Source organism: Triticum aestivum, chromosome 4A (assembly GCF_018294505.1).
Source record: "Triticum aestivum cultivar Chinese Spring chromosome 4A, IWGSC CS RefSeq v2.1, whole genome shotgun sequence".
NCBI classification, from domain to species: Eukaryota; Viridiplantae; Streptophyta; class Magnoliopsida; order Poales; family Poaceae; genus Triticum; species Triticum aestivum.
This window is the reverse complement of record NC_057803.1, coordinates 364591208-364599376: the sequence shown is the minus strand read 5'-3', so window position 1 is coordinate 364599376 and position 8169 is coordinate 364591208.

Below are 8169 nucleotides of genomic sequence, written 5' to 3'. Positions count from 1 at the left end.
CGCTCGCCGCTCGCCGCAAGCCACGCCACTCTACCACGGCGCCACCCCGCCACGCACCGCCGCCGATGCCGCCAGCCACCACCGCCGGAAGCCACCACCGCCACCGGTTTATTTTGCCGAACCAGTAAAAAACCGTAAAAATCACCCGGTTTTTTAATAAGTTTGGTTTATTTTTATAGATCGGTTTTTATTTTAGGGTTCGCTAATTACCGAACGTTCACCCGTTAGTTTCTTATAACGAATGGTTTCGTTCGTTTAGTTCTGATAGCGAACGTTCATTCCATAGATTTTTTTCTTTTTCTGTTTATTTTTCATCCAGGGACCTATCCGTAATTACTTTTATCGCAGATTAGTCCCTAATCTTTGAACCTTCTCTACTTTTTGCTCGTTTGTCCAAATCCAGTGAAACCAATGCCAAAATCTTCGTCTTGTTCCCCTCTATCCAGTTAATCAACTTGAACATGATTTTGGAAATTTAAAATTTGGTCTAAAGCAGATTTGAATTTGAACCTCTTTTGATCGTAGTTTAAGTTTTGTATCTCCGATTCAATTGTTTCTTTTTGCAAATCGAAGCTCTTCTCTTGAACTTTCTATTCATATATTTTCTTTTGGGTTTTACCTTTGCATCTTATGCTTGAGTGCTTATGTATGCTATTGTTTGTTCACGATAGAGTTTCTGGAGTGCGAGGCTTGCTACTACGAATCACTAGGGTTTTCCGATCGTCAGCAAGGCAAGTAACACTTTAATCATATCCCTTCATTACCCAGTTTTTATGCATTTAGTTTCAACCCTCAAACATTGCATGAGTAGTATTAATAACATGTGGGTATTTGGGAAGTAGTTGATGAGGTAGGAACCTATTGCCTTTTATTCAAACCCCGGGTGTTACTATGTTATGCTTACACTGCTATGCTTTGCTCATAGACATGGTTTGGTTTTGAGAGAATTCATGAAATTTGTGAGAGTTATTGTTAACTAAGGTTTAACTGAAGGTGGCTACTTTAATACACATCTGGGTGGATTGGTTGTGGGCACCTGGGGAATCCAGTGTTGTCCAAGGAGATCCCGGGGAATCCGTGTGATCATCCTATGGGTTTCCACCAAGGCTTAAAGGGATCATAATGTTATTCATGCTGGAAACTTCCGTGTGCAGCCACAAGCCATTATGGGCTCTGACATAGTTGAGTATGTTGTGTGACCTCTTTCAATGGTAGACTAGCAGATGTAGGGGATTTAGGTGGTATGGTCTACCCGTTGTAAAGAGTTAATGCTTCTGAAAGACTGTGTCTGGGTCATCCATTTCTCAAACATCATGTAGTGCGAGAAATTCAATGGAGGAGATCGAGTCTTGTGGGGAAAAGTGCACAAACCTCTGCAGAGTGTACAAACTAATTATGGTTAGCCGTGTCCCCGGTTATGGACATTTTGAGTATCTGGTACTTGAATTATTATGTTGATCTCATCACTCTTCTTAATTAATTTGTCGGGTTATTAAACTTTTAATTTGGGATTGAGTTGGGGTTACCTTCTCAATGTTTTCAGCAAACTTTGTAGTTAAATAAAATATATTCCTTTGTTGTAGGAAAAAATTAGCTTTTTGCAAATGATAACCATAGAGCCTCCACCAGCCATATATGAATGTAGTGATAGTTGTTCTTTGTTCATTGCTCTATAGTGTTATCTTGCCAGCATATTCCATGTGCTAACCTACACAGGCTGCAACGTATTATGTTGCAGAATTTTTAGACAAAGAGTAAGGTGCGCTAGGTCATTGTCATGCCCTTAGTTTTGCCGTGGAGTTGGATGGACTCTTCTACCTTCGAAGCTTCCACTGTTATCTTATTTAGATGGCCTTCAGCCATATTATTGTAATAAGTTCTCTTTTGAGACATTCGATGTAATAAGTGTGTGATTGAACTCTGTTATAAATCCTCGAGTACTGTGTGTGTCAGCAATACCGATCCAGGGATGACACTTAAGCATAGAGACTTGACCGTCTGAGGTCGGTTCGCTATAGATGGCTTCGTCTTTGTCTTTGATTCTCAATACCATGTTCTCCTCGATGTCCTCGGAGATCCATCTGATGTAATATTCTTTTACGATGTGTTTGCTGAGATCTGATGAATTGTGGATTTATGATCAGCTTATCTATGAATATTATTTGAATCTTCTCCGAATTTTTATATGCATGGTTTGATATCTTTGTAATTCTCTTTGAACTATCGGTTTAGTTTGGCCAACTAGATTGGTTTTTCTTGCAATGGGAGAAGTGCTTAGCTTTGGGTTCAATCTGGCGGTGTCCTTTCCAATTGACAGTAGGGGTAGCAAGGCACTAATTGTATTGTTGCCATCAAGGATAAAAACATGGTGTTTACATCATATTGCTTGAGTTAATTCCTCTACATCATGTCATCTTACTTAATGTGTTACTCTGTTCTTCATGAACTTAATACTCTAGATGCAGGAGGGAGTTGGTCGATGTGTGGAGTAATAGTTGTAGATGTAAAATCATTTCGGTCTACTTGACACGGACGTGATGCCTATATTCATGATCATTGCCTTAGCGTCATAACTTTGTGCTTTTCTATCAATTGCTCGGCAGTAATTTGTTCACCCACCGTATTATTTGCTATCATGAGAGAAGCCTCTTGTGAAACCTATGGCCCCCGGGTCTATTTTCCATCACACAAGTTTCCGATCTACCATATTAGTTTCTGATCTACTATTTTGGCAATCTTTTACTTTCCGATCTATAAACCAAAAATACCAAAAATATTTACTTTACCGTTTATTTATCTCCATCAGATCTCACTTTTGCAAGTAACCATGAAGGGATTGACATCCCCTTTATCGCGTTGGGTGCAAGTTGTTTGGTTGTTTGTGAAGGTATTAGGTGATTTGTGTGTTGTCTCCTACTGGATTGATACCTTGGTTCTCAAACTGAGGGAAATACTTATCTCTACTTTGCTGCATCCCCCTTTCCTCTTCAAGGGAAAAACCAACACAAGCTCAAGAAGTAGCAGGAAGAATTTCTGGCACTATTGCCGGGGAGATCTACATCAAGCCTACCAAGTACCCATCATAAAATATCATCTCTTCCATTACATTATTTGCCATTTGCCTGTCGTTTTCCTCTCCCCCACTTCTAAAATGTTTTCAGAAAAAACACAAAAATATTTGCCTTTTTATTCGCCCTTCTTCCGTTCGTCTTTTCGTTTGCTTTTTGGTTGCTCGTGTGCTAGATCGCTTGATTCGTTTTCATGGCTAGCCCTTCTACCATGCTAGTACTCCCGAGAGCGAGGTTCTTAACTTTAAGCAAAGGGAGGGAGAAAATTTAAAAGATGCTTGGTATAGAATTTGAAATGCTCAAAATAGATTTACTCGTAAGCAATCTACTACCATTCTCCTTCGTAATTTTTATGTGGGTGTTACTCCTTGGAATAGATATGTTTTAGATATCATTACTGGGGGAAATTTCTTTGGAAGCCACACCTTAGATGCTTATAATGCTATGATAGATTTGGTAGGCTCACCACCTCTTATGGTTAATGAAACTAGTTTGACTTTGGAACATGTGATGCAAAGACTTGATATTATTGAGAATAAAATTGCTACTGTAGAGCTTATTGAAAACTTGGATAAAAAAATTCATAATCATATTACTCAATATGGATCAAAGGTAGGAGTTACTTTGAAGAATCAAAAGGAAAAAGAACCCATAGTTAATGAGAAGATAGATCAGGGTTCTACTAGAATTGATAAGTTAGAAAATATTATTACCAACTTGGTTTCCGCTTTTGCCTATGTTAAAACTACCTCAAATTTCCCTTCCACCAAGGCAGCTAAGTTTATGTATGTTCCTAAAAATAGAGGGGGTCGTCTAGTGGGGAAAATGAAGATCTTAAGATGATAAGTGTTCACCCTAGTTTTGACAATATCATGAAAGAACCTTTTGTTACGAATGAATTTCTTTATTTTCCTACCAAGGAGTGTGATTATCGATAAGATTGAAAAACCTCCTATGAGGCCCAAACGTGAAATTGAGGAAGTACATACCAAGGATGAAAACATCTAGATCTATGTTTTATGCCTAGCTAGGGACGTTCAACAATAGCATTTGTTGGGAGGCAACCCAATTTTATTTTTATGTTTTTGGATCTTTGGTTCGGTTTTGCAATAAATACACATTATTACCTCTGTAGTAATTGTGTTTTGGTGTTTTTATTAGTGTTTGAGCCAAGTAAGACCTTTGGGATGGCTTACACACTACAAAAAAATACACTTCCGTGATGATACGTGTTTGTCATAGTAGGTCGCTTTTTTTGTCATGCATGTACATCCATGAAAAATTTATGACAGAATCAAGATAGTCATACCTGTGCTGTCGTAGAAGTGTTCCATGACATTACCAAAATTATCATCACGGAAGTGTCCACTTCCATGACGATAAATCGCGCGTCACAGAAGTGCTTTCGTCAAGGGTGACCGACACGTGGCATCCACCATAACGGAACACTGTTAAGCTATCAGGTCGGGTTTTGGATCCGATAACCCATTAACAGCCTCGACCAATGGGGATTTTCCACGTGTAAAATCATCATTGGCTAGAGGAAACACGTGTCGGCTCATCGTCGGGACAGATGTCATCCACCCACTGGACAGAAGGCACCTATGATACGTCGACACGTGTCACGACCCAACAAGTTTAAATGGGCCGGCCCAACTAGAGGCCTACAAGATTTTGTGGACCATAATGGGCCGGCCCAGCTAAAGGCCCATGAAATTTTGCGGACCATAATGGGCTGGCCCAGCTAAAGGCCCACAAGATTTTGCGGGCCATAATGGGCTGGCCCAGGTAAAGGCCCATGAGATTTTTTTCTGCCATAATGGGCCGACCCAGGTAAAGGCCCACAAGATTCTTGCGGGTCATAATGGGCCAGCCCAGCTAAAGGTCCACGAGATTTCGCCGACATTAATGGGCCGGCCCAGCTGTAGGCCCACAAGATTTTGAGGACCCTAGTAGACCGGCCCATTAACTGGCTGCCATATTTTGGGCCAAATGCCGGCCCATATTTGATCCGGTCCATTAATGGCCTGCCACGCTCCGGGCCTAATAGTGGCCCATATGAGATCCGGCCCGTTAAAAGCCTACCACGTTCTGGGACAAATTACGGCCCAGATCAGGTCCGGCCCTTTAAGAGGCTTTGGGCTCAATTATGGCCCATATCAGATTTGGCCCGTCAACTGGACACTATGCTTTTGGGCCCACTTGCTAAAGGCCCACTTAGTAATTCGGCCTGATATTAGTTTTGGCCTGTTAAGGCCCATTTAACATTTCGGCCCTATATTAAATTCGGCCTGTTAAAAGCCCGTCATATAGTTGGGCCTAACTACGGCCCGGTTTGCATCCGGCCTGCTCGCAGCCGATATCTGATTGGGCCAAACAAGGACCCAGACAATTTTGGCCTGTTAAAAGCCCGTGATTTGATTCGCACAATCATGGGCCGGGGTTCATTTCGGGCTGCTGCGTAACTAGTAGGAATTAAGAACAAACCTACTATATACAATAAGTAAATTACGACATAGTAACTAAGAATAAACCTGCACTACACAATAAAGGATTTAAGGTATATTACATCCATTGGGCATCAAAGTTCGCCACCAGTGATCATAAAGCGCAATGAAGAAGCAGATTACAAAACCTGGGCACCATTGCAACATAACAAAATAATACTGAACCGAGACCACTTCCAAGACAGTTCAAGAAAGGTTAGCCTTGCGGGGGAACTGCTGCGCAAGCTGCTGAGCAAGGCTGTGAGACCGGCCTAGCATGTCGGTCATAGCTTCCAGGTGTAGCTATTTAGCGATGAGGTTCTCATTGGTGTTCTCCACAATCTTGCTTAGAGATAGGACTTCAAGTCGAAGTTGAGTTGCAGAATGCCTTTCTGCTAGAACTTGGGACTGAAGAAGTCGAACTGATTCAGACAACGAATTCTGTGAGCTTGTCTGACTGTTAGTCTCAAGTAACTTGAACACTGCATCAAGACAAGACTTTGGGGTTGTCTCGCTATCTTCAAGATGTTTTGCCTTCTTTGCTGCAATATATGTTGGGTTTGTCTCACAGCCTTCAGCAGACTTGTGCATGCCATCAGGCATATCACCCTGAAACAAAGTAGAGAGATGACAGGTTTTGCACGTGTATAAACAAAGATGATAACTGTTCTGTCAATTCTATCCAATTTCAAATTAGAAAATAAAGAGTATGTTCAAAATATCAATAGCATAATTTGGCATTGTTCATAATGCGGGGAGCTTCACCACACTACTGGATTACCATGTCAACATAACAAGCATAGATGAAGGGCAAAGAAAATCATTGTATCTATTTTGGATAATGTGCATGGCATGTTGTTCATATCATCAGCCACATCAGTAAGATAAAACAGGAGATGACAAGGTGCAAACGTGGGCTGCTTCACCACACACTGGATTATAGATCCACAAAAACAAGCATACATATAGGGAGTATTAAGTAATGTGCATGGTATGAATAAGGAATTTGGTTTTACAAGTAAAACTTAGAACTTACAGTTCTTACGAACATGCATTTTGGTAGAAACAGCAAACTAAACAGCAGTAAACGATAGGGAGTATGAGCAAATTAAACAACAGTTGAGGATAAAGGCTTTAGAAGGACTGACTTACATTAACAGTTAACACCGGCTTTATAATGCCCTTCTCCATGGCAAGGGAAGGATAACTCAAGAATTTCAGCACAGAATCTTCTTCATAAGCATTGCCTGTACTCTACATTTTGTAGAGAGTAATTATAGATATGATAATACTGGAAGGGATAGAGGATAATGAAGATAAGATGCAGATTGATGCTACATAATCAACTAACAATCCCTGGAAGTACAAGCGTTACAGGACAAAATGTACTGACAAGAGCAATGGGCTACACTTCTGCACTGGCATTGTCTGTGTACTCTACTTGTTGGTAAGATTAAATATAGATCTGATCTTTGTTAGTAAATGGTGGGCGAGGGAGATAAGATGCAGAATGCTACAAAATGAACCAATCCCTCTTCCCATAATACAAGAGTGTTTTGAACACTGGTGTACTGTACAAAATGTTCTTATATTATGGGACGGAGGGAGTAGCTGTTAATGTAAGTACAGTGATAGACCACGTTCAGTCCTTACAAGGGGACTACAGAGCTAAACCTCTTCAAAAGCATTGGGTTGATTCTAAATTTATGTAAGAGTCCATACGGATCTTATAATGTCCACCAAATGGACGATTACGAGGCTAACATGTGCAGTGATGCTACATAATCAAACAACTATGAAAGTAAGTATGGTCATACAGGGCAAGAGGTACTCACAAGAGCAATGCAGTGTGCAGTATAGTTGCGAGATTCTGTGGTCCCTTGAGAACGAATTGTAACGCCCCGAGACCGATATGCCAGGTGTCCTCCAGTCATTCGCTATTGTTGCCTTGTCATGTTCTTGCGTGTCATGCATTGCATATCATGTCATCATGTGCATTTCATTTGCATACATGTTCGTCTCATGCATCCGAGCATTTTCCCCGTTGTCCGTTTTGCAATCCGGCGCTCCTATGTCACCCGGTGTCCCTTTCCACCCCTTTTCATGTGCAGGTATTTAACGTTTTCAGATTGGACCGAGACTTGCCATGCGGCCTTGGTTTACTACCGGTAGACCGCCTGTCAAGTTTCGTGCCATTTGGACTTCATTTGATACTCCAACGGTTAACCGAGGGACCGAAAAGGCCTCGTGTGTGTTGCAGCCCAACACCCCTCCAAAGTGGCCCAAACCCCACCTAAACCCCCTCCATCATCTTGGTTGTTCAATCACGATCGCGTGGCCAAGAACCGCACCTCATTTGGACTCTCCTAGCTCGCTCTACCTATATATATGTGGCTCTCCCCGAATTTTCGCGCAGTCCAAACCCTAGCCATCTCCCTCCTCGCGCCACCGGACATGTCCGCGCCGCATCGGACATGTCCACCCCCGCCGGCCACCTCGCTCCGACGAATCACGTCATGCCATGTCGCCCCGCCGCCGCTCCCCTCCACTCAGGCACCGCCACCTCGCCTCCCGCCGCCCTCTCTCTCTCCTTAGCCCCGCCGCCGGCCCGCGCG